At 47.2% G+C, this 18606-nt stretch overlaps 1 pseudogene across 1 annotated transcript; it reads left to right on the plus strand.

The window, feature by feature from the left end:
• The first annotated feature begins 304 nt into the window (after positions 1-304).
• LOC309543827 lies at positions 305-18277 on the plus strand (annotated as a pseudogene). The gene is made up of 7 exons: positions 305-432; positions 549-646; positions 736-963; positions 1043-1246; positions 1369-1620; positions 9776-9809; positions 17244-18277. The product of its transcript is annotated as an uncharacterized misc_RNA (transcript).
• The last annotated feature ends 329 nt before the right edge of the window (positions 18278-18606 follow it).

Raw genomic sequence — 18606 nt, forward strand, 5'->3', positions numbered from 1 at the left:
CAGCCTGAGGTGGGGCTTTAATCAAATGGAAACCCGAATGGTGGGGTGAGGAGGATTCTGGGAATTTCATTTGATTTTACTATTTGTGTTCAGATCTAGAGTTTTCCTCCTGTGAAGTCTGGAGATCATATGACCATCACATTGCCTCCACCTCCCCCCCCTGATAGAATAGAGAAATACAAAGAAGATTCTAGAAGTCACCAGAGAGATCATGGAGGAGAGGTGAGCGGTGCTGGGAATTCTGGGACATTATCCAGTAACAGACAAGGGATGTGTCTGGATGGTGACTGTATCATTGTGTGTGTCAAGTTCCTATAAGGTGTCAGGATGTCACTGTCTATTTCTCCATGGAGGAGTGGGAGTATTTAGAAGGACACAAGGATCTCTACAAGGACGTCATGATGGAGAAGCAGCCACCCCTCACATCACCGGGTAAGAGGAGACTTTATTGTAAAGGAGAGAGCAGTACGGAGGCTCCACCTAGATCCCCCATCATCTGATAAACACATAGAAACAATGTATTCAGTCAGTGTGTGTGTTTCCTACAGATGGATCCAGTAATGGGAACCCACCAGAGAGATGTCCCCGTCCTCTGTATTCCCGGGATTCCACACAGGAAGGTCACACCATCCCTCACCATCATCAGGTAGATGAGGAACAATCACTGATAGTATCATTAGGATCTGTACATTATCTGCATTGTTACCATTGATGTTATTTTTATTATATATTCAGATTGGAAACCTGAGAGATTCTAAAGTTGAGGTTAAAGAAGAGATAAAAGAGGAGGATGACGAGGATGGGGTGATGGAGGAGTCAGAGTTTCCAAAAGGACACAAAGATCTGTACCAGGAAACCACGGAGGAGTCATCAAGCTACAGGAACCCACCAGAGAGATGTCCCCGTCCTCTGTATTCCCGGGAATCCACACAGGAAGGTCACACCATCCCCCACCATCATCAGGTAGATGATGGTCAATGATTGGTAGTTCTAATTTATATACAGTATATATGTTATAAGAAATGTTTTATTATATATTCAGAGAGCAATCCTCGGGGATGATAATATTGATGTTAAAGAAGAGTATAAAGAGGATAAGGAGTATGGAGTGATGGAGGAGTTTTCAGAAGGACACAAGGATATGATGGAGCCACCTAATACCAGAAACCCACCAGTGAGATGTCCCCGTCCTCTGTATTCCCAGGATTCCACACAGGAAGGTCACACCATCCCTCACTGTTATAAGGTTGGTGAGACAGAGATTATAAAACACAGACTCATGGAGACCATGTGTGGATTTTTTTGTGATGTCACAATAATAAATCTTATATTTTACAGATGATATTCTCTTTCATTTTCTTGGTTTAGAGTGGAGATCCAATCGATATAGAATTTGAGGTGAAAGCAGAAGAAGAAGAAGAAGAAGAGAAGTATGTGAGAGATGATCAGCAGTCTATGGAGGAGGATGGAATAACGGGGACATTTATAGAGGAGGACACTCCTACAGAGATCAGTAGAGGTGGGTCATTAATAGTGTTGAGCGAACACGGACTGTATTATTCGTGTTCGTACCGAATAATTGGATTTTTGTTACCCGAACATGGACCCGAAAACTTTACTGTATGTTCGGGTTTAAAATCCGTGTTCGGTCATTTTATTTCTGGGTTTGTATGTATTGGCGCGCTTTTAATGGCGGGCTTTCAACAGCCAACCAACAAGCGTTTAACTGGTGTGCTTTAAGCCATCCCAGCCATGCCTACAAATGTATTAGTAGCTGTGATTGGCCATCTGAAGCATGTGACCAAGTCTTTATAAGTTCGAGACCGAGCGCCACTGCGTCATTCTGCTGTAGTACAGGGACAGAGCACACATCATACGTGCTGGCTGCTGATTAGGGACAGACAGTCATAAATTATATTGTGTCCAAAAATAATTCAGAATCAGGGACAGGTCAGAGTGCTGCAGGCAGGGCGAGTTGTTAGGGCATTTTAGGGTGAGGCTGGAGATAGGCAGGGTCAGTGTTCTACAATCGATTTTGCTGTGTGGGGGGGGTTTGCAGTGCCGACAGTGACCGATCTTATTGATCATTTTAGGGCGAGGCTGGAGATAGGCAGGGTCAGTGGTCCACATCGATTTTGCTGTGTGTGGGGTGGTGTGAACACAATCTTTTTGCCCGCTGAGGAGGAGGGATAATACACTGCTGTGTTCACATGTGCTATTATTGAGTGATTTCAAAATTTATACACTTTTTTTCTATTCCACTATTCAATATACACCCTTTTGGGTTAAAAAAATTAAATTGTGGCATAGTTTGTACTAATCTATTTAAAAATTACAAACTTAAAGGGGAATTTTCTTTTTTTTTCCCTCCATAGCCTGCAGCAGAGCTGACTGATATAAGACACTGCTGTTCACATGTGCTATTGAAAAATCACCAATTTTATATCATATTTTCTATTCCGCTATTCAATCTACACCCTTGGGGTAAAAACTATTAAATTGCGGGATAGTCTGTATCGGTACGTGTGAGATACACCTTTCCAATTTTTGGGGCGCATCTCATACTGCCGAGGATTGCAGGGTGCTTCAGTCTGCCTCCTGCCTGTTCCGAACTCCTCCTACTCCTCATTCTGCCTTTGGGGGTACAAAAAATAGTAATTTGGGCCTAGTCTGGGTCTGTACGTGTGAGATACATACACCTTTTGATATCATATTTTCTATTGCAGGGTGCTTCATTTTGCCTCCTGTTCGGACCTCCTCCTACTCCTCATCCTGCCTTTAGGGTACAAAAAATTGTAATCGGGGCCTAGTCTGTGTTTGTACGTGTGAGATACACCACCGTTTTGTAAAATTTTTCCTATTCCGCTATTCAATATACACCCTGTTTGAGTGTAAAAAATTAAATTACGGCATGGTGTGTATCGGTACATGTGAGATACACCTTTTTAAATTTGTTTGGCGCATCTCCTTCCACCGCCGAGGATTGCAGGGTGCTTCAGTTTGCCTCCTTTTCCCAACTCCTCCTACTCCTCTTCCTCATCCTGCCTTTAGGGTACAAAAAATTGTAATCGGGGCCTAGTCTGTGTTTGTACGTGTGAGATACACTGTATTATAAAAATGTTTCTATTCCGCTATTCAATATACACCCTTTTGGAGTGTAAAAAATTAAATTACGGCATAGTCTGTATCGGTACATGTGAGATACACCTTTTTAAATTTGTTTGGCGCATCTCCTTCCACCGCCAAGGATTGCAGGGCGCTTCAGTTTGCCTCCTGTTCCGAACTCCTCCTACTCCTCTTCCTCATCCTCCCTTTAGGGTACAAAAAAATTTAATCGGGGCCTATTCTGTGTTTGTACGTGTGAGATACACCGTTTTTTATCCTTTTTTCTATTCCGCTATTCAATATACACCCTTTTGGGGTAAAAAAAATAAAATTGCGGCATAGTTTGCATATTTGACTGTGAGATACACCCGTGCGATACTGTTGTTGTTTTGTTCCGCTATTCAATAAACACCTTTCTAGGGCAAGATCATAAATTACAGAAATATGAGGAGACCGTCAAATAAGGGCCGTGGCCTGGGTCGTGGTGCTGCTGGTAGAGCTCCTGTTGCAAGAAGAGGACGTGGTCGATCTGTGCCAGCTATACGCACAAGTGAAACACCTTTCTCAAATGTAAATAGGCGACAGAACCTGCAGCAGTATTTGGTAGGGCATCATGCGCCTCTAGAAGTGATGAGGCCAGAAGAAGTACAGGCGATAGTAGATTGGGTTGCTGACAGTGCCTCCAGTTCCTTCACATTGTCTCCCACCCAGTCTACTGCAGAAAGTTCAGAGTTGGCACCTGCAGCCAATGTCCAACCGTCTTTCACCTCACCCCCTCCTTGCAAATCAGGCAAGCAGTCTGAGCCCCAAGTCATGCAGCAGTCTCTTCTTCTTTTTGATGACTCTGTCAGCAGGGTTTCCCAGGGCCATCCACCTAGCCCTGCCCCAGAAGTGGAAGAGATTGAGTGCAGCGATGCCCAACCACTTATTTCTCAAGATGAGTACATAGAAGGACCATCGCAGCACGTCTCCGATGATGACGAAACGCAGGTGCCAACTGCTGCGGCATTCAGAATTGTGGAGACCGACAAGGAGGGCAGGGGTGAATACTGGGTGGAAGATGATGTGGAGGACGATGAGGTCCTCGACCCCAAATGGAATGAAGGTCATGCAGGTGACCTGAGTAGTTTGGAGGAAGAAGCAGTGGTCGCACAGAGCCACCAGCACAGCAGAAGAGGGAGCAGGGTGCAGAAGCGGAGCGGCCGTGCCCTAGACACTACGCCTGCTACTGCCCAACGCAGCAAGGGAACGAGCGCACCAAAGCGAGCTCAAAGGAGTTCTCTAGCGTGGAAGTTCTTCAGAAAATGTGCTGATGACAGGACACGAGTGGTTTGCACCCTGTGCAATCAGAGCCTGAAGCGAGGCATAAACCTTCTCAACCTGAGCACAACCTGCATGATCAGGCATCTAAGTGCAAAGCACGAGCTGCAGTGGAGTAGACACCTTCAAAACCAAGAAAGGTCTCTGGCTCCTCCTGCTTCCTCTTCTGCTGCAGTCTCGGCCTCTCCATCCACATCTGTAGTGATACCGGCACCTGCCACCCCGCAAACAGACGATCTGTCAGCAACACCACCACCTTGGTCACCAACCATCTCCACAATGTCCAGTGGAAGCGTTCAGTTTTCCATCTCCCAAACACTTCAGAGGAAGAGGAAGTACCCCCCTACCCACCCGCGATCCCTGGCCCTGAATGCCAGCATTTCAAAATTCTTGGCCTTTGAAATGCTGTCATTCCGTCTGGTGGAGACGCACAGTTTTAAAAGCCTTATGTCGGTGGCTGTCCCACAGTACGTCGTGCCCAGCCGCCACTACTTTTCCAGGCAAGCCATCCCTTCCCTGCACAACCAAGTGGGGGAAAAAATTAGGTTTGCACTGCGCAACACCATCTGTGCCAAGGTCCACCTAACTACCGATACGTGGACCAGTAAGCTTGGTCAGGGGTGTTATATCTCCCTAACGGCACACTGGGTAAATGCAGTGGCGGATGGGCCTGAGGCAGATAGCAATTTGGCGCATGTCCTTCCACCACCGAGGATTGCAGGGCGCTTCAGTTTGCCTCCTGTTCCTAACTCCTCCTACTCTGCTTCCTCATCCTCTACCGCCTCCTCATCCGGTCAGTGTAACACCTTCACCACCAACTTCAGCACGGCCAGGGGTAAACGACAGCAGGCAGTTTTAAAACTTGCCTGTTTGGGGGAAAAACCACACACCGCGCAGGAGTTGTGGAGGAGCATGGAACAGCAGACAAATGAGTGGTTGCTGCCAGCGAGCCTCAAGCCCGGCCTGGTGGTGTACGATAACGGGCGAAATCTCATAGCAGCTCTGGGCCTAGCCGGTTTGACGCACATCCCTTGCCTGGTGCATGTGCTGAATTTGGTGGTGCAGAGGTTCCTTAAAAATTACCCCGATATGTCAGAGCTGCTACAGAAAGTGCGGGCCATCAGTGCGCACTTTCGGCGTTCTCACCCTGCTGCTGCTCGCCTGTCAGCGCTGCAGCATAACTTCAGCCTTCCCGCTCACCGCCTCATATGTGACGTGCCCACAAGGTGGAACTCCACCTTGCACATGCTGGAAAGACTGTGCGAGCAGCAGCAGGCCATAGTGGAGTTTCAGCTGCAGCACGCACGCGTGAGTCGCTCTGCAGAACAGCACCTCTTCACCACCAATAACTGGGCCTCCATGCGAGACCTGTGTGCCTTGTTGCGCTGTTTTGAGTACTCCACCAACATGGCCAGTGCCGATGACGCCGTTGTCAGCTTAACTATCCCACTTCTATGCCTCCTTCAAAAAATGATTCGGGCGATGATGGAAGAGGATGTGGCACAGGAGGAGGAGGATGAATAGGTAACATTTCCAAGGCTTTCAGGGCAGTCATTCGCAAGTGGCTCGGAGGGTGGGTTCCTGCACCCACAAACGCCAGGGACACAATTGTCCAGCAGGGGCACAGTTCTGGAGGATGAGGAGGAGGAGATGGAGGAGGAGATGGAACCATGTTCACAGCAGGGTGGCACCCAGGCCAGCTCATGGCCATCACTGGTGCGTGGCTGGGGGGATACAGAGGACACGGACGATACACCTCCCACAGAGGACAGCCTTTCGTTGCCTCTGGGCAGCCTGGCACACATGAGCGATTACATGCTGCAGTGTCTCCACAACGACCGCCGAGTTGCCCACATTCTAACTTGTGCTGATTACTGGGTGGCCACGCTGCTGGATCCCCGTTACAAGGACAACGTACCGTCCTTAATTCACTCACTGGAGCGCGATCGCAAGATGCGCGAGTACAAGCGCACGCTGGTAGACGCGATGCTGCTGGCATTCCCACCTGACAGCGGGGCCACAGTGGAAGCACAAGGCCAAGGCAGAGGAGGAGGAGGAGGAAGAGGTCGCCAACGCAACCAGGGCACCGCCAGCACCTCAGAAGGCAGGGTTAGCATGGCCGAAATGTGGAAAAGCTTTGTCAGCACGCCACAACAAACAGCAGCACCAGCAGCTCATATGGAACGTCTTAGCAGGAGGCAGCATTTCACCAACATGGTGGAGCAGTATGTGTGCACACGCCTACATGTAGTGAATGACGGGTCTGCCCCCTTCAACTTCTGGGTCTCCAAATTGGGCACATGGCCTGAGCTTGCCCTTTACGCCTTGGAGGTGCAGGCGTGCCCTGCAGCCAGTGTATTATCTGAACGTGTATTTAGCACGGCTGGGGGCGTTATCACAGACAAGCGCAGCCGCCTGTCCAGAGACAATGTGGACAAGCTCACGTTCATTAAAATGAACCAGGCATGGATCCCACAGGACTTTTCCGTACCTTGTGCAGAATAGAGATGGATACCGACCTTACCCAGCCATTGTTCTATTTTTGATCTTTCTCACTCTTTTGGGGTGTACCCTCATTTAAAATGACTGAAAAAAAGCAGTGTTGGCTACCTTGTCCTCCTCCACCGCCGCTTCCACCTACAGCGCCCATAGGTGTGCGCAGCCTATTGCATTAGGGTGTGCACCCCAAAGTTTAAATACACATGCATGTGTTTGCCTACATGTATATGGCCCCGGTACATTACTCTCCCTGCTGGCAAAGTGAAATAGAAGTGTGTGGCACTTCTCTTATGGCAGAGCAGGTCCGAGGGAGATATTTCCCATCTCCTCACTGGCAAACAGAGCGATAATGCTAATGTGCCCTAGGTGATTAGGGTGTACCCAGGCACACCCGGCACACCCTGTGCGCACGCCTATGACACCGCTACATCCACCACCACCTCAACCTCCCTCCTACTCCATATGGGCCTCATCCTTCACAGATGAAGAACATTGTTTTATTTTTCTGTTTTTTTTTTTTGTTGTTTTAAGTTATTTCCCTATCCACATTCGTTTGCAGAGCACTTGCCATGCTCTTAACTACGTTTTGCTGCCATTTGCAGCACTCTAGCCCTTTCCATTGGTGTTTTAGAGCCATTTTAGTGCCTGAAAGTTCGGGTCCCCATTGACTTCAATGGGGTTCGGTGTCCGGGAAAAGTTCGGAAAAAGTCCGGGACACGGACCCAGACTTTTTTTTCAGGTTCGGCCGAACCCGCTGAACACGGACATCCAGGTGTCCGCTCAACTGTAGTCATTAACACTAAATACATTCCTCCACCCATACTGTGCACTGATTGGTCCAGAGTGGGGCGGGGACTGGGTGATATCAGCCTGTAATATCTTGGTCACTTACATGAGCTGTGTTCCCCGTCCTGTATTCCTGTATTTCTCTCAGATAATCTTCCTTCTCTGTGCTGCAGACACAATTTATGTCTCTAGACTGGATTTATGGAGATTCTGGGATTCGGCTGGCAAAAAAAATGTGCATGATATAGGCACCTAGGTTATGAGTTTTGGGCCTTCTGCCCCATGCCTGAGTCTAATGTCATGTTCCAAACAAATGAGGAGGAGATACTGTACACCACATGAAAGGTCCATCTCCATTCCTCAATATAACGTCATATTCCAAACAATAAAATTGTAATAATTTCAATAGCATTATTACTTAGTGATGTTTGGTTGGGTAAGGTTGTATCATTGATCCATGTCAGATCTCTTTTTTTTTTTTTTTTCAATTCTTTTATTTGTATGAAAGACAACTTCCAGGCATAATAAACAGTAACATTGCTTATAGAACATATGCTGAGACAGTGTATTACAACATTGAAGACAATTCAGTCATAAGGTTGAGATCTACATCGGTCGTAGAATAAGAGGTGTTCTACAATTCCTCTAATGGGAGGAGTTATGCAGGACTAGAAAGTACCCGGAGTTGTCCGTTTCAGTTTTGCATAACGTATAGAAGAAGGAAGGAGTAAAGTGAATAAGTAGTGGAAAGAGAGAGGGAAGTAAAAGAAACCTAGAGAGAGGCAGAAGAGGATAAGTAGGTGGGATGAGTGGGGAAGGGGTAAGGAGGTGTGGAGGGGGGGGGGGGGGTTAGGAGGGTTAGCATTGGTAAAGCTATGGCCCTACATCAGCAATACTTTCCACCAATATTTTAGAGCTCCCCCAAACTCAACATAAGGTCTCTTTAGTATTGCCACCCTTAATTACAGAGCAGCCTTCATCAGAGAGGACAAATATATTCCATTATAAATAAAACGTGATGCGCCAGAAGTGCACAAAATTAATTGAAGTGACCGTATAAACAATACAGTGTCCAAGTATACAATTCAAAAAATGCCGTGTTCAAAAGATGCCGTGCTCAAAAGCAATGTGTTCAAGTGTCCATATATCAACTAGAAAGCCTTGATCCCGTGAGAGATAATAATAAACACCAGTGTGTTGAATCCCTTCACCAGAAAGATTGGCCTCTCATCTCAATATATGACCCAAAACGGGCCGGCATTAGCCTATATGGGGATAATGGACTTCAGGGATGACTCTCCAGCCTCCGGAGGTGAAAGGCTGGAGAGTCATCCCTGGAGTCCATTATCAACATTTAGGCTAATCCCGGCCTGTTTTGGGTCATATATTGAGATGAGAGGCCAATCTTTCTGGTGAAGGGATTCAACACACTGGTGTTTATTATTATCTCTCACGGGATCAAGGCTTTCTAGTTGATATATGGACACTTGAACACATTGCTTTTGAGCACGGCATCTTTTGAACACGGCATTTTTTGAATTGTAAACTTGGACACTGTATTGTTTATACGGTCACTTCAATTATTTTGTGCACTTCTGGCACATCACGTTTTATTTATATTACTTTGATTGTGAGGTGAGGACACGATTAGTGTATGCTGCCGGTCATTTTCATGCACATTGATTGCTGATATATATTTTGATGCACATTGATTTTTATGCACATTGAATTTATCATCATTGCACTTGGTTTTGCTCTGATAGTTTATTGTTTAAATATATTCCCTTGACCCCAGGTTTTGGTATATCGTTCGTGTTGGGGACATGTCGAGAGAACAAGGTTTTCCATTCTATTTATTTCTTTGAGCCACATGCCAACAGTCAGGGCCTGTGGGTTTTTCCATTTAAGAGGGATGCACATTTTAGCAGCATTTAGAAGGTGACAAATGACAGAATTTTTATAGGTCTGGACCGGGATGTTAAAGGCATGGAGAAGGAAGAGAGCAGGGTCATTGGGGAGGGGTCGGTTTATAAACCTCTGAGACTTTTCATGTACTGTCTTCCAGAACTCCACTAGTTTAGGACACAACCAAAAATCATGTAGGAGTGTCCCCTGGCCCTTCCTGGTATCTCCAGCACTGATCAGAGAGTGTGGGGAAGAATCTGCTCAACCTTGACGGCGTGTGGTACCACCTTGTTAGGAGTTTGAAGTTGGTTTCTTGTATTTACGTGCAGATGGATGATGTAAATGTAAATGGAATGATGTGATTTTGTTGGTCTGGATTAAAGTTACAGTCTAAATCCCATGCCTCTTAGCTAAGAATGGGGGTTGGTAAGTCCCCTGGGGTGTGATCGGTAATGCATAGGTCGTGGATAATACCTGTGTCAGTATTCCGTCTTGAGAGCAATGTTCTTCGAAGGGTGTAAGTTGTGTGTTGCGTTCACTGGGAGGTGGCAATGAGTTTAAAAAATTATGGAGTTGCAATGCCCTCCAGAAATCTAGACGGTAGGGTCCCGAGGAATCCATGAGGTCTTTGGGTGCAGGCCAACTAGATGATGTGGAAAAATGGGAGGCTTGGAAATAGCCTGACTCCATCAAGGTCCTGAATGTTTTATCTTGGTAGCCCGGGGTAAACTGGGGATTCCCCAGTATGGGTGTCAGTGGCGAGTGCGTCGGGGAAAGTGAAAGTTGTGTGAATAATTTAGAGCAGGTTCTTATCATGTGACCTATGAGGGGATGGCGTCTTATGGAGTCTGGTACTGAATGATGGCACGATGGAGCTCTATGGAGGGGTATGTCGCATTGGGCCTGTTCTAGTCTGGGCCAAAGCTTCGCTTCACCATGACGACACCAGTCTGAGTTTCCCCAATTGTGTAGCCTGATAGTACTTGCATAAGTCCAGCACTGCCAGTCCACCTAGTCGTTTAGGAAGCAAGAGCAGTCTCCTACATAGCCTAGGTCGCTTATGTGCCCAGATAAAATCCACTAGTAGGGTGTCATCTTGTTTAAAGTATTGTGAAGAGATGAATATTGGAAGTGCTTGAAAGAGGTATAGGAACTTAGGGAGTATGCAGATTTTAATAACGTTGCATCTTCCAAACCATGAATGGAGGCCAGAATTCAATTTATCTTATAGAATGTGGACTTTTGTTTAGGAGGGGGAGAAAGTTGAGCGTGAAGATGGGTGAAAATTTTGGGTGGTATGAGAGTGCCCAGATATTTCAGCGCTGAGTTCGTCCATTTTAGCCTAAAATTCAATCGCAGTTGGTGGAGGAGGGGGTTTGATAAGCCTACTCCCATAGCTTCAGATTTAGTAAAGTTGATATTTAGATTGGACAGAGTGCCATATGCCTCAAACTCATGAAGAAGATTCGGTAGAGAAATTATGGGATTCATGAGGGAAAATAACATGTCGTCTGGAAACGCTGATATTTTCTGCTGGGTCACCCCAACAGTCATGCCTGAGATATCCAGGTGGAGGCGTATTCTACATAAAAAGGTTTCTAGTGATAATGCGAAGAGTAAGGGTGACAGGGGGCACCCCTATCTTGTCCCACTCGTAATTGTGAAGTAATCCGATAAGATACCGTTCACCTTAACCTGGGCGGCAGGGGCAGAATAGATCTGGGAGATCCAGTTTAGCATGGTGTTGCCCTAAGTAGTAAGGGGCAGGGGGGGGGGGGGGTATGAAGATAATGGAGATAAAAAGAGGGGAGGCAAAGATGGTATGAGAGAGGAAGAAAGGAAAGCCAGGCAAGCAAAGAATATGAGAGAGTGAAAGAGAAGGGGGCAATCCCACAGAGAGAGGCCGCAATTTACTAAGAGATGGCAAAAAAAATGCTAAGACACTCACCAGCAAGGAGCCGGATGATTGAGCGTGCGCCTATGTGGGGTTGTGGTTGGAAAGAGCCAAGGGACGGGCCCCCGATCCCCCCCCCCCCCGGCCCGGCAGCCTTCTTGAATAAATGAAGAATGGTATATAAGGTGTAGCCCTGCCCCCTAGAGGACTGCTGAATTTTCACACTTTAAGGATTCCCTTGGGTTACCCGTAGCAACTGCTTGCAGAACTTGCAGAAATCTTAACACTTTATGTTCTTGGCTCAGTCAATGATCAGTCTAGGGTTAGTTGTTTTTGTGGTTTTATTTCATATTGGGATAGGAGAAGGGATGAGTGGGATACTCCAACTGATGAACTATTCACAATTCAGAGGACTTCTAGCTTGAGAATGCGGCAAGGCCGCTACTTCATCCTGCCACTTGAATGAAGCTGAGGTAAGTGTTCCTATTTGTGTTTCTCCTCAGGGTACTCCCCCAGTACCCCCTTTCTCTGTACTAGCTGACACCCGTCCACTGACTATAAACTCCGGAGTGGTCCCCTTCTTGGGCAGACCCCTGGGCAAGATCCTCTGTACTCACGATACAGTTTTTCCAGATTCTCGCAGTGCCCCAACTCCTCCAGTCAGCTCTCCTGGACCTCTGGGTTCAGCTCCTCTCCACTGGTTCACCAGGCTGACTGCCTGTAACCATCACCCACTGCTGCAGAAGAGGAGGCAGCCACCACCCTCCTTCTGGGACTTTGCTTCCCGCCAAAAGACCTCTACCTCATGTGCCCCTGGCTTTTTATACCCTACCGCACAATTCACCAAGACAACCCATCTGTGCCAATCCCTGGAGCTGTATCAAAAGCCTGTATGTTATTGGCCAGGTTTCCTCCAGCATCCAATGTGCCTCCCCATTGGATCAGCTGGGGACACTCCCTTAGACCAGATGAATCACACACCGGGCACACTGAGCAGACCTAACTCACAGATCCTGCTCCCTGATAAGCAGAGTGCAATATAGAATTTACCTGCTGCTCCTCTGATAGGCAGACAGAGCCAAAACTATACTCAATCTCTAGCACCTGACTAGGAGGGTGCTACATCCACCCCCCACCAAACGAGCCATGTCCTCACTGGCTCTGGGGCAGCCGCCCCCTACAAAAATTTCCTACAAAAATAAAAAGAAAAATATAGATATGCTGTACAAATATTCACAAAAATTAATGCACCCCCCATCAAACAAAACTCTGCTTGAGTGGGTAACATGTCAACCTGACTAACTAGCTAACTATAACATTCACTTTTCAAAAATGGAGGGCCTTGTCAGACCCGGACATCCCGTGCAAGCCTGCAAAGGAAGAATTAAAGGTTAACACTTCCAACATTTGCATATTAATAACATTCTACCTAATATAGTGAGAATGCCCTCTCCTCAGAGGCGACCTTCTCACCCAAGATCCCTAGCTACACATCCTGGCAGATATCACCTCCGGTAGGCTTGACTAGGCGTTCAGCTCCACTCCTGTACAGGTGACAACCAAACCCTGTCAAGCTAACTATCTACCTTCTAGCCACAATGAGTGACTGAAACAGACACAGTCCCTTTACCACCCGGGCACTGACTCTTCTTCCATTTCAGCCACGCCCACAATTTTCTGAAAGACATGTGGAGTCCATCCGACTGATGCTCACAGTGTCCCTCACACCTGTAGCACCGAGGCTACATGTCTTCTTAAGGACAAGGTATTTGCTGGAGCCTGAGCAACCTGTCTGACTTGTGGGTGTTAACAGTCTCTTCAGGGGCCCCTGGCACTAGGGCACCCCCCACCGAAGACACCTTAGGCCACTACCCGTTCTCCCTGGGTAGCAACCCAACAAAGTTCCATTACTGGCCCGTTGGCCCAATAGAATCTTCACAAGGCATCTTTGTAAACAGTGTCTCTTTGCAAAGAATTCTCCTCTTCAGCCCGATGACCTAACTACTCCACAGAGTGTCCTTTTATCTTGAGGTGTTACATGATCCTGGCCCGATGGCCCAAAGGGTCTCCTTTTTAGCACAGTTATAGTATCACAAGAGTCCTCCTTTAGTAAGGGTCTCTTCTTTTTTAAAGTTGGAGGGTTGGCCCTCTTTAGTGGAACCACTCAGCAGTGGTAATTGTAGATTTCCCAATCCCTTTTGCAAGGATGGAAGGGAAAGGGGTATTGGAAATAGGGCTTGGGCCCTAGCAACAATGATAAAACTTGAAACATCACTGTACACTTTACAATCGGGCTCTCCGGCCCCTCTTCTTCAGTAAGCAAGTAAGCAAACTCAGGCTAGCCAGCCTCACTAAACTCAGCATCCTGTGTCCTTAGTAATAGTAGTCAGGATGTGGGATTCAATATACTCCAACAGTGCTGCGCCAGACAGAATAATGTGCATAAACACAAATCATAAAAATCACAGTGCATAAATCACCATGCCTTCAATGACAGTGCTAAATAAAGTCCTTGGATAGTGCAAATTATATATTGTGCAAATAAATGTGACAGAAACAGTCCATCATATAGATCCCATAAGGAAGCTTGTGATATACACCTCCGTGACCGTGTAGACACCCCCACCACCAGCTAGAATGGCCTCTCACCTCACTCTTTGACCCAAGAGTCACCCTGGGTCTTACACAGCTGTCCCCACACTGGGGTATGCGGATGATGGTCCCCAAAGGAAGTGCTTTCAGGTTCCAGGCTCCACTCTCATTCGGTCAGGGGCACCATGAGCAGACCCCATCTAGGGGGAGCAGGGCAGTCAGCATGCATGCATAGTGTCTCACCAGGGTCTCAGCTCTCAATAGATCCCCGCGCAGGCAGCACACACCAAAAGCTCCCTGAGGATTCGCACAACTTTTCCCTCTGAGTCTTTTACATGGATGGACCATGCCTGGCCAGATCCGTCTGGGCGGTGAACCTCCACTCCGTCTATATCGATGGGCCGCCCAAAGTTCCATTTAGCCTTTACAGATTGGAAGGTTTTCCATAACTCCGGCTTTGACTGGTTGCGGTGGAGTTTTGGGATGTAAAGGAAGTCCCACACAGCCTCATCACACCAAGCCTCTCTCCTGGCCTCAATCTCCCTTGGAGCATAAGGATAATCATATCCATATTCTAAGGCCACCTTCCTATGTATCAGCCGTTGTAGTCTGGAGAACCTGGGGAGGGTTTGTCTGTTGCCTCTCCCAGGTGGGGAATACAGGGTCTCCTCCTTAATGATGAGAGATGCATAGGCCTCATTTTGTTCCTGAGCCCGGGCATAGGTCCGAGGAGGGGATAGATCTGGGACCTGGTTAGAGTAGGCCACACAGAACCCCAGATTCTTAGCACATTGTCCACGTATTACAGAATTTCTAGTCTCCTCATCAGGAACACTTGGACTGGCCGAACTGTTCCGTTCATTCAACCCCCCCAGTCCCACTCGGTTTCTTCCTCTGATTTACAGACATCGATCCCCTCCTCCAAGGATCTGTAGCGATGCTGGAAACTAGGAGACCCCACATAAATGACCCCGGCCTCTTCCTCGCTGCTCAGACTCACAGCCCTGGTCACCGCAGGCCATCGACTCCCCTTTGCCTTTGTTGGAGCAGACCTGGTGTCTGCCACTGCAGTCTTCTGTACATCAGGTGGCCGCTCCCCGGCCCTCACTACCTGCATGCACACAGCCTCGGAAGTACAGGTTTCTCTCGTGTGGCACACTGTAGCACTGGCAGATGTTACTGAGCCCAGTTCCATCAGCACCCTGAGCACTCCTCTTCCTCTGCCCACGAAGAGTCCTGATTCAGAGGCCAACAGAGCACGAGTGACCCCGGTCTCCCATGTCACATTCAGTCTCCTGGGCTGACCTTCACTCTTCTCCGCCCGCTTCAGTAGATTGCCACAGTGCCCGCACTGGCCACACACTTGCATCCGCATGGTAACATTCAGGCATTGACTACATACCAGGCCCAAGTGTTCCACGCCTACTCCGGTACACAACGCCAGTCTTCCATCGGGCACCAATTGCACCCCAGTGTCCCACAGGGTCGAAGTCGACATTCCGGCCTGCTCTGCAGGATCTCCGCCAACACGTGGGATAGCCTCCGCACTCCAGCTCACTCTGGCACTCGCCATCTTGCTTCTCCACACACGTGTCTCCCTCTCAGCTACACACGAAAGTGGAAGTAATTTATAGACTTCCTTCCTCTTACCAGATTGGCTGTGCGTGGGCGGTGTTTCCGCCCACAACTCCAGATTAGCTGATTCTTTGGCGGTGGCTCCTTCTGCTAGTCAGATCTCTCCAGCGCACGCTTTCCCACGCGGTACAGTAACCTTTTCATTGCCGCTCCAACTCAGCTCAGCCAGCATGAAAGTCACTGTAAAGCAGATCGTAGTCTTCAATCCGCACGCATCCGCCATCCTTGTCTGTACCTGGGCCTCAGTTGCACCTCCATCTCTCCAGGCCAACTGACCCCCCTTTGCTATTTAGGAGAATTGTCCCGCTGTCAGACATTGGATGGCCGACATTCCTCTTCATAGCATTTGTACCGACAACTCTTCCCATACTATCTTTGAAAAGTGTCCCGCTGTCATTAGTTGCACGGTCAACAATTTTCTGTATAGCACTGGCACAAACATGGCCCCCGTCACACCGATCCACGTGCCCTGGGCCTTCATTTTCTCCTTCCGCACTTGCACCATTCACTGTTAAGCAGACGCAGACCTTTTGTACAGCGTGATGCAACTCTCCTTCTCTAACTCTCCTGCACATTTCTTGAGAGAACAGATTACAGTCCCAACAAAAGTCCATCCGTTGCCGCTGGCAACAACCACTTTGAACTCGACTCTTCATCCCACTCTCCCTAACTCCTGTAGGATGAGTCCTAGGAATGAATAAACAGGAGGGAACGGGATAAGGCGCAGGCCAAGGAGATGTTGGGGGAGTGGGTGGAGTCAGTGAGATGTTGGGGGAGTGGGTGGGGTCAGTGAGATGTTGGGGGAGTGGGTGGAGTCATTGAGATGTTGGGGGAGTGGGTGGAGTCAGTGAGATGTTGGGGGAGTGGGTGGAGTCAGTGGAGGTGGGGAATGGAAACATGCAGGAGTGACTATATATGAAGGTTACGATCGCTGTGTCTATGACTGTACAAAGCGGAAATATTGTGTACCGAATGGAATGGACTTTTCTTTCTTTATAATAAAACTTTTTCTGATTTAAAAGAAAAAAACACTCAGAAAAGATGAGTATGGAAAATGTCAGTGGCCTCCACCTGTAAAACCATTCCTGTTTTGGAGGTCGTCTCATTGTTGCCCATCTAGTGCACCTGTTGGTAACAACCCCCTCTGCTACTTGACTGAGCAGATGAATATCCCAGGAGTTTCCCTGACTTGATGCTATACTCTGATTAAAAAGTGTTGAGCAGTGTATATGAGTGTGGAAAACTCTTGGTAATTTTTCTTGTCTTCTGACAGACGGACTCTGTGGTGGGAATAGAAGGACATCGGAGGAAGATGTGACTACAGAAGATAATGACATGGCATCTTCTCCAGAAGTAAATCCCGTTCCTCATAATATACATGACAGACCTCACCATTGGAGGAGATCATTGGAATCTCCTGATACTTCACATAGTCCTCTAATATCTGACAGTGCCGACGGGTGCGGGAAACCATCTCATCTCAGGGAATCTTCTTTATACCATAAAGGGGTTCATACAGGAGACAATTCATTCTCATGTTCAGAGTGCGGGAAATGTTTTAAACAGAAAAGATACCTTTTTCAGCACCAGAGAATACACACAGGGGAGCGTCCCTATTCATGTTCTGCATGCTGGAAATGTTTTAATCAAAAAGGAAGTCTTCTCATCCATCAGAGAATACACACAGGGGAGCTTCCATATTCATGTTCAGAGTGCGGGAAATGTTTTAAACAGAAAATAAACCTCCTTAGCCATCAGAGAATACACACAGGTGACCTTCCCTATTCATGTTCAGAGTGCGGGAAATGTTTTAAACAGAAAAGAAACCTTCTTATGCATCAAAGAATACACACAGGTGACCTTCCCTATTCATGTTCAGAGTGTGGGAAATGTTTCACTCAGAAAGGAAGTCTTCTTAGCCATCAGAGAATACACACAGGGGAGCTTCCATATTCATGTTCAGAGTGTGGGAAATGTTTTAATAATAAAAGAAACCTTCTTAGCCATCAGAGAATACACACAGGTGAGCGTTCCTATTCTTGTTCAGAGTGTGGGAAATGTTTTATTCGTAAAGGACACCTTCTTACCCATCAGAGAATACACACAGGTGTGCATCCCTATTCATGTTCAGAGTGCGGGAAAAGTTTTAATGATAAAAGAAACCTTCTTAGGCATCAGAGAATACACACAGGTGAGTGTCCCTATTCATGTTCAGAGTGTGGGAAATGTTTTAATGAGAAAGGAACTCTTCTTATGCATTTGAGAATACACACAGGTGAGCGTCCTTATTCATGTTCAGAGTGCGAGAAATGTTTTAATCGTAAAGGACACCTTCTTCGCCATCAGAGAATCCACACGGGAGAGCTTCCCTGTTAATGTTCAAAGGGCGGGAAATGTTTTAATAATAAAGGAAACCTTCTTAGCCTTTAGAGAATACACACAGGTGAGACTCCCTATTCATGTTCAGAGTGTGGAAAATGTTTTGCGCTCAAACGTTTACCTGTTAGACACCAGAAAGTTTATAGAGGCAAGCGTCTCTAATCTTGTGCAGAGTGTGGGAAATGTTTAACTAAGAAAGAACCTACTTACACCCAGGTAAGCGCCCTTTTTAATGTTACGAGTGCGGGAAATGTTTTCCAAACACATTTTTATTTCTTAGAAACCAGAAAGTTCATACGGGCGAGCGTCCTATTTCATGTTCAGAGTGCGGGAAATGTTTCACTCCTTATGTACGTTTCAAACATAAAAGAATTAACACTTATATTAGAGGCTCCGTTTTCATGTTCACGTACATGTACTGAGGCAGGGCGGCCGTTCTGGACAGAATCACGTACCTGTACGTCATCTGCATTTCTTTGTCTGGGGCCAGA

This window comes from Pelophylax lessonae (genome assembly GCF_965119305.1).
Source record: "Pelophylax lessonae genome assembly, contig: HAP1_SCAFFOLD_377, whole genome shotgun sequence".
Lineage (NCBI taxonomy): Eukaryota > Metazoa > Chordata > Amphibia > Anura > Ranidae > Pelophylax > Pelophylax lessonae.